This window comes from Lissotriton vulgaris, chromosome 12 (assembly GCF_964263255.1).
Source record: "Lissotriton vulgaris chromosome 12, aLisVul1.2, whole genome shotgun sequence".
Classification (NCBI taxonomy): domain Eukaryota; kingdom Metazoa; phylum Chordata; class Amphibia; order Caudata; family Salamandridae; genus Lissotriton; species Lissotriton vulgaris.
Window position 1 is genome coordinate 629,222,511 of NC_141700.1, and position 11,764 is coordinate 629,234,274.

Consider the following 11,764-nt stretch of genomic DNA (forward strand, 5'->3'; position numbering starts at 1 on the left):
GGAAGGGATACACCTGGCTATACTCCAACAGTCACACAGGTGACTAGTCGTTAAAGCTATATCTCTAAACACAGGGAGGGGATACACATGGATACAATCTAAAAATCACATAGGATACTAGTCAATAGAGTTATCTTCTATCTACACAGGAGGGATATGACTGGAAATACTCTAAGGGTCACATAGGAGTGGTAGAGAGTACAAAGGTCCACTGCAAACACTAGTGATAAGAGTCAACTACATACACATAGGAAGGGAAATGACTGGTTAAACTCTAAGAGACGCATAGGGGTGGTATATGGTGTAAGGACTTCAGCGAATACCAAAGCTTAGCATTATTGCAATAGGTCAAAGATGCAGTCACAGCATAGAGGAAGGGTGGGTGGGATGCAAGGTATGGAGGGAAGGGCTAGAGTCCAGCGAAAACTGTCCGAAAACAGCAGCAAGGTGTCATTCAGGATAGCACGCAAGTCGAGAAGTCCAGGAGAGAAGGTGGGAGCCCAGGAGGCGCATCGCCATCTTGGAGAGCTTGCGATCATCAGAGTTCACCAGAGGCACTGTCCTCACAGCGTACCGGACACAGCCACAGGCAGCAGAAGGTGGAGGATCGGTTCGGGAGACCTGTGCCCATCAACTGTAGTTTTTGCATTTGTCACCCCAAGTGGGATGGGTATGCTCAGACGTGAGTCCACACCACTGGAGTCAAGCTATCCTGGCTGAAGACGGCTGATAGCCAGAAACCGGTCCTAGGATGCTTGATTCCGGTCCAGGAAAGACATGGCTTGGCAGTTCGGGTTGGACTGTTCCCATGAGGCACAGGGTCAAGGCTGATTTGCATATGGCCATGTCTGAACTGGGGTGGTGTGGAGTGCAAAAAACGATGGATTTAGGCCCAAATCTCTGTACTGGGGTGAATGTATGACATTGTTCTGCATTCTGTCCATCAACTGTGGTTTTTGCATTTGTCACCCCGAGTGGGATGGGTATGCTCAGATGTGAGTCCCATGCTCTCCACACCACTGGAGTCAAGCTATCCTGGCTGAAGACGGCTGATGGCCAGAAACGGGTCCTAGGATGCTTGATTCCGGTCCAGGAAAGACATGGCTTGGCAGTTCGGGCTGGACTGTTCCCATTAGGCACAGGGTCAAGGCTGATTTGCATGTGGCTATGTCTGAACTGGGGTGGTGTGGAGTGCAAAAAAACGATGGATTTAGGCCTAGATCTCTGTACTGGAGTGAATGTATGACATTGTTCTGCATTCTGTCCATCAACTGAGGTTTTTGCATTTGTCATCTGGTTTTATGTAACAAATTAGTACAGCTACATAGTATCATGAGCATTGATTGTTCTTAGTTGTGGGGTGGTTCTTCCTCTGTATTACTGTGGTATGGGTATTTGCATGTGTTGTGTACTCTTATGTTTTATGTCTCTTTTCTGTGTTTAATGTTGTCGGTTGAGTTGTCTGCTGGGTAATGTAATGTTATTATGTTTGTAATTTGTTGGTCAAAATTATGTCTTTAATTATTCATACAATATGTTAAGTCTGAATGTTTTACTAGTTCGCATGTTTTACTATTTTACATGTTATAAAGAAATGAGATGTGTCATATTATTCTTAGCCAAAGTCAGCCAGGCTGAGATTGCTGTGACACATGAGCATTCCATAAATGACATACTGGGATATCAGGTTTTGAATGCGGGGAATTGTGTCTGGCTGTAATGAAGTTGGGTGTCTCATCCCTGAGCAATTAAACTTCCTGGAATATCAGAGTGGTTGCAGTGAACATTATTGTACTACGACAATTTGCCAGCAAAGCGGGGCTGGCAGCAGTATTATCAGACGTTAGACAGTCAGGAAAGGGTCACTGAGTTCACCTCAAGACTATTGCAAGGTATGGAAGGATCAAATGCAGCTGCAGAGGAAGAGACCCTGGTCTTATGTTGGGGAATCAATAATTTTAGATATTATTTGTGGGGACTGCCCTTTACAGTAAGAACAAACCACAAGCCTCAACTGCGCATATTAAAATGTGGAAGAGGTCTAGAAGGGAGTGAAGCACCCAGAATATCACAGTGGGCTATGACTGCGATGGAATATAACTTTGTTGTGTAATATTCTAAGAGGGCAAGTAATGTTGTAGCCTATTGCTTGTCAAGGCTGGAAGTTGAGGGTGCATCACATGCAGAAAGGCAGGAATTGGCTATCTTTGTAAAAAGAATTTGCAATGTGATTGAATTAACACACCAAGGAATTTGAAAGGTAGGCTGGTTGGGATTGCACATAAGAGGTACCTCGGAATGAATATGACAGAAAGTATGTTGACATAATTTTTCTGGTGAACAAACATGGACTGTCAAGTTGAGGGTAGTGTTAGGAATTGCTACGCATGTTACAACAGTGAAAACAAAAGTAGTTAGGCAGCCACTACTACAAAGCACTGAGTTGCCAAGGCATCCATGGAAGACGTTGGCCATAGACTTGATAGGACCAGTCAGCAAATTGGGAGCGAGGGGTCAGTATTTGTTTATTTTGACATATGACCACAGTAAGTGGTCTGCGATAAAGAATATGGTTCAGGTGAACACAAGTAATGTGGTAAAGTTTTTTTGCAAAAAGCTTTTATGGAGCTATAAATATCCAAATTGTTAGTCACAGATAATGGGGCACCATCAATCTACAGAACAATGACAAAATTCCTCAAGCCGTTTGGGGCAAGACACAAAAGAGTAGCATTGTTTAAGGCCACAAGCTAATGGTCAAGTGGAAAGGGTGAATCGGATGGTGATGGAGAACAAATAGTTATCTTTGGCAATGCCTTAACGTGGAAGGATGAGTTGGACTAAGAGATTTGGACATACAGAGTAACTTCTCATTCTATGACGGGGTTTCCCCTTTTACAGGATGAAATATGAGATGTTTTTAGAGCTGTGTTCTAGTCTTTACAGAAATGAGCATGCTTTAATTCTCTGACTTTGTGACGACACTTGGCGACGTATGTGGATCACTATGAAGGCTCTAGCTGCATGTCAGTTGAAACTGTTAGTGAACCTGAAGGTCATGATTGGAGAATACATTTTTGAAGGACACAACTTTCTCCTGTGCGAATCTCAACATTATCTCTGAAGGGCAGAGAGAGGGTGGATGGAGAGAAAGGGATAGAGAGAGAATGGATAGAGAGAGAGGATAGGGAGAGAAGGAGAGGGGGGTAGGAGGAGAAAGAAACAAATTGTGAGTGCTATACAGATGTTGTGTTGGGGAGATGTGGTATGGTGTTCTTATGCTACAACCAGAATGTGTGTGTAGAATGGAATATTGCTCCATATGGGAGGAGGGAAAACTCTTGCTACTTCCAGCATGTTCAGGTGTTGGCAGGGCTCCAGTGCTTAAAAAATAAAATAAAAAAAAAATAAAAAAAAAGTGGACGACTTATTTAAGTGAAGCAGAATTGGTGTGACATCACATCAAGTGACATCAGATCTTAAGACCTCACATCTGTTTAGCAAGTGCATCATGAGTACATTTAATCACATTACAATGTTTAACAAATCAGATTTTGCATTAGGGTTGAACCAAAACATTAACGCAGTCCCGATGGAAAATCTGGGCATTAATTTATACATGTTTTTCTTTAAACCCTGCCACAAAGAAATTGGAAACAAGGTGAAATATGGCATTAAATCTGTTCTGATTAATTGGTTGCAATGTCTGTATTTTAAAATATCTTATGGGGTTAAGGCACCTGCTGCAGAAATATTTGTGTGACAGCTAAATCTCAGGAAATAATAATAATGGTAAGGTAACTCTGTAGGATAACGTATTTTCTGGAGAGATCTGTGTTTTGCCTAGAGATCTGTATTTTGCCTAGTCCTAGTTTTGAATCAAAGTAGCATAGAGGGTTAATATGTTCCTGCATAGCACATTATGTAACATGCAGATGACAGTTTTTTATTTTATGTAAATGGGTGAGTTACTGCGATTAAGATGGATATCCTTTTAATTGCAGTTCATAAACTGTAATCCACCTAATATAGCACAGTGAGGTATGAAAAGGTACGTGGCTCCTACACCTTGTAACCCTCACTGTCCTATGCAACACATCCTTTATATTGATGTATACCAGTGCTTTAAATGGGCAGGTACCGTCCGATACGGAGTACCAGCACTTTTTTATTTTGAGGGGGAGAGTACCTGCACTTCTCAAGAGAAATGCTACACTTCTAATTGGAGAGTACCAGCACTTCTCAGAAACAAGCAGGTACTCTGATACAGAGTAACTGCACTTCTATTTTTCCATTTCAAGCACCGATGTACACATATATAATTTATTGTCAGTGTATAATCTTCACAAGTGATGTAAAGCGCTCTGACACCCTGCATTGGGACAAGTAGTACTTAAAGCACAATAAAATAAACATAACTAAATAGTGGTATTTAAATTATTTGTATAAGCACTAGGGTGACCAACCCCAAGCCAGGATACTCCAACAAAAAGAGGACTAATGGCCCCTTAACTCTGCTTTTGCTATGGGCGAAGCTGGAATCTGATAAACCCCATCCCCACCTGCAAGTTGCTGCTCGAAACAAAAGCAGACAATGTGCAGGCCCTGTCAGAAAATTACACCTGGACGAGTTCAGCATACCACGTCTACCCTCGACTCAAGCCCTGGCTGTGGGCATTCACTGATATAGAAGGCAACTATCTGTCGTGGGGACTAAATATTGTTGGGAGTTGGACCAAATTTAGCTGTTGTACTTGAAGGGGTGTACAACCTTTGTGCTGCAGGGAGGCTGTAGCCAGCTGTCGTTAGTGAAAGCTGCCTCAGACTATTGTTGGAAAGGACAGTTCCCAGCTCCGCAGAGTGGTCGAGTGTCAGGCATGTCCCCACCCCTTCTTCCCCAGGCTACTGTCACCTGTACATCGCCGGCTGTCTCCTCTAGGCAGGGCCTGAGCCCCTCCTCGCTATGACACTTTCAAGATCCCGAGGCATAACGGCTGTAGTGTTCTAGACGGAACACCGGCTCGGGAAGGGGAATCTCCGCTCACATCATGCTGCCCGGCAGATGTCATTTACTGCAGAGGCTTACCCCCGCAGCAACCACTACTCGGCACGCCGCCATGCTGGATCGGGAACAGGGCGGATCTATTTTTCACCAGATTCATATCATTGAGCAGTAACACAGCAAAGACACACAACACTGTTTCAGCAGCCATGATGGATTGGGAGATGTGGAGCTAATTATGACATTGCGCCGAGGGAAGACGACGTGAGACAGGCAGCAAAACAAACAACGGACAACAACAACAATGCCTAAAATACTACACTATAGAAAAGACGAACATAAGCATCTTAATCTTGAAGAACTTTAACGTGTTTTATTTTAATAAAAATGCTAGTAACTGTTAAATTATGTACAACATATTAACGGAATACTTTTCACTATTGAAACGTTTTAGTGTAGCGAAGTGCTCGACAGCTCATTATAAAATATAATTAGCAGAAAGAGAAAGACAAGTGATCTTTGAGCTGAGTGACCCTTGACAAGTAGTACGCCTGCGCACGCTCGGTAAAGAAATCGGATATCTTTATATTCAAGAAGGGGCGCTGTCACTGCAAAGGTGCGCGTAGACAAATTTAGAGCTAGTTGGAGTGAGCTTTTTCCATCGCAAACCCTGCGAGTCTCAAAATCACAGGGTGTGGGACATTAAAAGGATTTTAACCCCAACATGATTTTTTGTTTTGTACAAAATCCTTTTTATGAGTCAGTAAATTCTTGCCAATTTGTAAAACGACTTTTACGATGTTTTCTGAATGGCAAATAGGAGGGGCTGTGGAAGCGATGTTCTCCTGATTCAGATTCAGAAAGGAATGTATCAAACTATCAATGTTTTAGAAATGACATTGTGATGGTAAACCATTGATGAGTTACTGTGTCGTTACTTACCGGTAATTCTCATTACCCCGATTAAGGTCCTCCTTTTTGATGTTTACTAGATAAACCCCTCCCACCTGTAGTTTTCCGACGCGCGAGGTGGCATTCCAGCCTACCCACGCTATCGGGAAGGGCGAGCGCTGACGCGTGATGTCAGACGCTCGCGGGTATAAAATAAAGGGCGTGGCCTCAGCGCGGCAGTCGGAGCCACGTGTACAACCAAATTGCCGGCTCCTGTGATTATTAGCGCGAGCGCGCTATTTGCATATATAGCGTTAGGCCAAACGCTACACTGGCGACGAGGGAGTGTTTATGAACTCACCAGGGCTGATATCTGCCCACTGCTGTGCGGAGTGTTCTGCTGCCAGATGGTGGGCTCAAAGAGTACAGGAGCTATCGGGAAGGCTCAACGGAGGTCGCTGCTGCTGTGCCTGAGGACGGAGGTATGATTCCTTCCCTTGGGGCCCCTGAGACATTACCCCACACCAGCCCAAGGGCGGGAGAGGTGCCTCACGGCGCCCCCTTTGACTTCCTGGGCCAGGTGGCGGTCCCGTGCCTGATCGCAGTACCAGGGCCCATTTAACTGGGCTGGAACACTCTGGCTGAACACCCTCGGTAGGGGAAGTAAGGTGCCCGAGGGAGAAGACACAGGGCCTCGCCTTGAGACACGACTGCCAAGGAGGAAAGGGTAGAACGAGGCCTATGCAGCACGCGGAGCACGTGCCAAAATGGCGTCGATCCCCGCCCTTGAGCCGTTCATCGTTGATGGTGCCCCGTCATACCTTGCCCTGCGCTGGAGAGATTGGACCGATCGCCTTCAAATATATTTCGAGGGGGCGGGCATATCCAGAGAAAGGCGCAGAGCACTACTACTCCACCTGGGAGGCAACGATATCCACCGCATATATAAAACCCTCACTGAAGCAGCGCCAAAAACATACCTCACGCTACTGACCGCTCTAAATGCCCATTTCGAACCTATGGCAAACAAAGACTACAAAAGATTTATCTTTCGCCAAGCCAAGCAGGAGGCCGAAGAGTCTCTAGATGCGTTCCATGGCCGACTAAAAGAGCTAGCTAGCACATGTGGGTTCCGCGACGAGCAGGAAGAGATCCGAGGACAGATCATCCAAGGGTGCTACTCCAAAGTCAGAGTCACCATCCTCCAAGAAGACGGCAAGCCCCTGGCGGACATCCTCACATTAGGCCGTTCGAAGGAGCTGTCGCAGGCGAGGGCCTCGCATATGGAAGCAGCCCTACACCGCCCCATCAAGACGGAGCAAGCCCACGTGGCAGAGAAGGTGAACGTGGTGAGGCCCAAGGTGAGACAAACTGGAGGAAAGAGACAACCGCACACCAACAAGAAGGAATGTGGGTATTGCGGAGGCCAACCCCACCGCATGCAAGATTGCCCAGCAAAAGGGAAGAAATGCAGCGCATGCTGGTGGATGAACCATTTCGCAGCAGTGTGCAGATCCACCAGAGCCAAGAAAGAAGCCGCACATGCGGCGCGAGAAGAGCCGGAGAGCAAGGACATGAATGATGATACAGAAGAGTACCCAGTCCACTATGTATTCTCAATCAACCAGCCACAAAGAAAGAAACGCCGCCTTCTGAAATGTCGCATCCTGATCCACCAACAGGAGGTAAAAGCGACCATTGATACAGGGGCATCCATTGAGCTGATGGCCGCCAACGTCTACCACCATCTACGCACTAAGCCTCCGCTACGAGAGGCGAAGATCCGAGTATTTGCGTATGGCCAAAAGACGCCCATCCCACTCATCGGATGCTTTAAGACAGAACTGCAACACGGGGAGACGAAGATAGGCACCACTATCTATGTAACAGAGGTAGGCAGCGGCATGCTGCTGAGCGGGCAATCAGCCGAAGAGTTGAAACTGATATCGTTTGCCATGGCAGTACTAGAGGAAGAATTGTCCTTACACATCGATCCATCTGTACAACCGGTAGCGCTGAGGCACAGGCGAATCGCATTTCATCTGAGGCAGAAGGTCGAAGAGGAGCTAGAGGCTCTAGAAAAACAAGGCATCATAGAGAAAGTCAGCGGACCAACCCCATGGGTGTCCCCGATCGTTATTGCCAGGAAGCCGAAACAGTCTGGACAGGTCCGCATCTGTGTGGATATGCGCCTCCCCAACGCCGCCGTATAAAGGGAACGACACCTAACGCCCACCATCGATGATATCTTAGGGGAATTGAATGGGGCAAGGTGGTTCTCAAAGATGGACCTCCGATCAGGCTATCACCAGCTGCCACTCCATCCAGACTCGAGGTACATAACCACCTTCTCTACACATGTAGGCCTCAGACTGTATCGGCGCCTGAATTTCGGCATCTCAAGTGCAGCCGAGGTATTCCAGAACACCATTAGAGAAGTCCTCAGCGGGCTCCCCAGCGTGCTAAACGTGAGCGATGATTTGCTGATCTACGCGCCAACAATTGAAGAACACCACCAGAGGCTGAGGGGAGTCCTCAAGAGAATCAAGGAGTCAGGCCTTACTCTGCACCGGGAAAAATGCCAATTCCTAAGAACAAAATTAGTTTCTTTGGATACACGTTCTCGGATCAAGGAGTGGCCCCAGGCCCCAGGCCCGGACAAAGTGAAAGACGTTCAAGAGGCCCCTGCCCCAACAAACATTTCAGGAGCAAGAAGCTTCCTGGGCATGATAAATTTCTGCGGACGTTTCATCCCTGACCTCTCCAACCTTACCAAGCCTCTCAGAGAATTGACAAAGTCTACGACCACATGGCAGTGGGGCCCCGAACAAGAGCAAGCCTTCCGAGCAACGAAAGCAGCCCTGTCGGCGGACACCACATTGTTGTACTTTGACCCTGCGAAGCCCACCAACGTGGCCATGGACGCTAGCCCCTATGGTCTGGGAGCGGTCTTAGCTCAACTTCAGAACAACGGCGAGGGGGCACCCATCGCCTACACCAGCCGATCCCTAACCGAAACGGAGCAAAGATACTCGCAAATTGAGCGAGAGGCGATCGCCATCCATTGGGCCTGCAGACATTTCCATGTATATGTGTATGGCCACCATTTCACAGTGGCAACTGACCACAAGCCACTCATACCTCTCTTCCAAGGGTCGGCATCAAAACCTCCACCCAGAATCGAGAAATGGATACTCCAGCTGCAAGGATACGACTACCGAGTGGAATACAAACCCGGATCCACAAATCCGGCGGACTATCTGTCCAGGCACCCGCGAAAAGCCACCAAGGAGGAAAGAGAAGAGGTGGAGGACACAGAAGAATACATCCGTTTGGTGACCAAAAGATCACAACCTCCTCCCATGAGCCTAGCCACCATCATCGAAGCCTCAAAGGGAGACGAATGCCTTCAGATAGTTGCGGATGCAGTCAAGTCAGGAGATTGGAGGGCTATCCAAGAGTCTTTGAGCAGGAGGATGCCCCAAGCCAGAAGGACACTGGAATCCATCCTGAGGGTCAAGGGAGAACTGTCCGTCGACAGCCAAGGATGTCTTCTACGAGGCCCCAGATTAGAGATGCCGACCAGCCTCACCCAGCAGGCAGTAAACCTAGCGCACCGAGGACACCAGGGAATGGTGAAAACCAAAAGCAGACTGAGAGCCAAAGTCTGGTTCCCCGCATGGATGCCATGGCTGAGCAAACGGTGAGGACCTGCAACTGGTCCCAAGCGGCGGGGCAGGCGGATCGCCCCCACCCAGTGGCGACGGAAGAAAATCCCCAGAGACCGTGGGAGTGCGTGAGTGCGGATTTTGGGCACCTCCCGGATGGACGCTACACCCTAGTCATCATCGATGACTTTACCAAGTACCCGGAGGTGGAAATAGTGGGAAGCCAGACAGCCACTGAAGTGATCACCAAGTTTGAGAAAACCATCGCCACACACGGCATATTTGAGGTGGTCAAAAACGGACAATGGACCCCCCTTCCAGGGGCAATCGTTTGCAGACTATCTAAAAGGGTGGGGAATTCATCATCACAAGATCACCCCACGCTGGCTCCAAGCAAATGGGGAAGTGGAAAGGTTCATGCGCACCCTCAATAAAACAATACGCATTGCCTTGGCGGATGGATCTCCACTGGAGAGAGCGATTTACAGCTTCTTGAGAGAGTACAGGATGACCCCTCACATCACCACGGAGGCAGCTCCAGGAACGGCAACCATGGGCCGAGCAGTGAGCGACACGCTCCCACATCACCCAACCTGGATCCCGGCGCATGCCAGCGATGAGAAAACCCTAGCCAACAGGACTCGCTCAAATGATCAAGCCAGCAGGCGGAGAGGAGCCAAAGAGTCGAATATCCAATTGCAAGACCAAGTGTATGTCAAAGATCGTTAGCCAGGAAGCAAGTTCAGGCTTCCCTTCGAACACAGACCATGGACTGTCACCCGCCAGACCGGCACGATGGTGACCGCCCAGAGAGGAGCTGAAACCGTCACCAGAGATGTATCATTCTTCAAGAAAGCATATCCCGGAGCACCTCCATGCCCCGGACCTGAACCGGAAGGACTGCCCCCGAGTCAACAGCGCGAAGACCAGGAAGCAGACCAGGGCCCGGAGGACGAGGAAGATTTGATGGACCGTAACACCCAATTCCTGCCTGCCACTCCCAGGGGTGGCCTGCCCAACTCTCCCTCCTCCAGAGGGGAGCACAACACCCCCGAGTGCAGGTCCCCGGAGGTGGCCCTGTCCAGAGGCGGACAGTCCAGATATGGCCTGCGAAGGAACCCAGCACCATCTTCTCAGCTGGCCGACTATCTGGTGTAACCATCAAGAACTGAGGCTGGCAGACTGGTAACAGATCCATCGTTTGATTGTCTACTATGCTTTGATAAATGTTTTTGTTTAATAAAGGTTGGAAGGAATGTAGTGTTCCGACGCGCGAGGTGGCATTCCAGCCTACCCACGCTATTGGGAAGGGCGAGCGCTGGCGCGTGACGTCAGACGCTCGCGGGTATAAAATAAAGGGCTGGCCTCGGCGTGGCAGTCAGAGCCGCGTGTACAACCAAATTGCCGGCTCCTGTGATTATTAGCGCGAGCGCGCTATTTACATATATAAAGCGTTAGGCCAAAAGCTACACCACCCACTGTCATGCTGTTATCAACAAGACCAGACACAACCACAGCTGGAGGGAGGGAATAGGACTGGGTCGAGGAGGACGTTACTCTGGGTAATGAAGATTAAGTAACAACACATTACCCCCTTATATGTCCTCCTCATTGCAGTCCTTACTCAAGTGAGGATCTCACAAGCAAAAATACCAAGAAAATGTATGACACCAAAGATCCATAGAGTATACAAAGTTTAATCAAAATCAAGATTAAGACTCAGCAGCGTTCATAACTCCAACAGCGAAATTGTCCACAGAGGCATGCAAGACATCAAGATAATAATAATAATCCACATTTGTAAAGCGCGAACAATCACCCGTGAGGGTCTCTAGGCGCTGGGGGCCGTCGGGAAGATTAAGCATGCTATTGCCCAGATTCACATGGTGCTGGGCTAATCTGCCGCCGCCACCGGGTATCGAACCGTGATCCCTAGATTCCGGAGTCAGTCGCCCTGGCCGTGGCGTCACACCAATAATGTCAGACAAAAGTATGACGGGACTGCCAGGTAGCCGCCCTACAAATCTCCTGGATAGAAACATCAGCCGCCTCAGCCCAGGAAGCAGACACAGACAGAGTCGAACGCCCCTGTACCTGAGCCGGAGGAGCCAGACCCACAGATGTATAGGACTGCCAAACCGCAAAATGCCCCCACTGACTGATGGTGGATGTAGACACCTTCTTACCCTTAGACACACCACCA

General features: G+C 48.3%; 1 protein-coding gene across 1 annotated transcript in view; it reads right to left on the reverse strand.

Moving 5' to 3' along the window:
• DEF8 (differentially expressed in FDCP 8 homolog) overlaps positions 1-5,163 on the reverse strand; it is a 185,271-nt gene extending 180,108 nt beyond the window's left edge. Inside the window, exon 1 of the mRNA XM_086945782.1 lies at positions 4,913-5,163. The gene's annotated coding sequence lies outside the window, so the exon portion shown is untranslated. The remainder of the gene's footprint in view (positions 1-4,912) is intronic.
• Between the last annotated feature and the right edge of the window lie 6,601 nt (positions 5,164-11,764).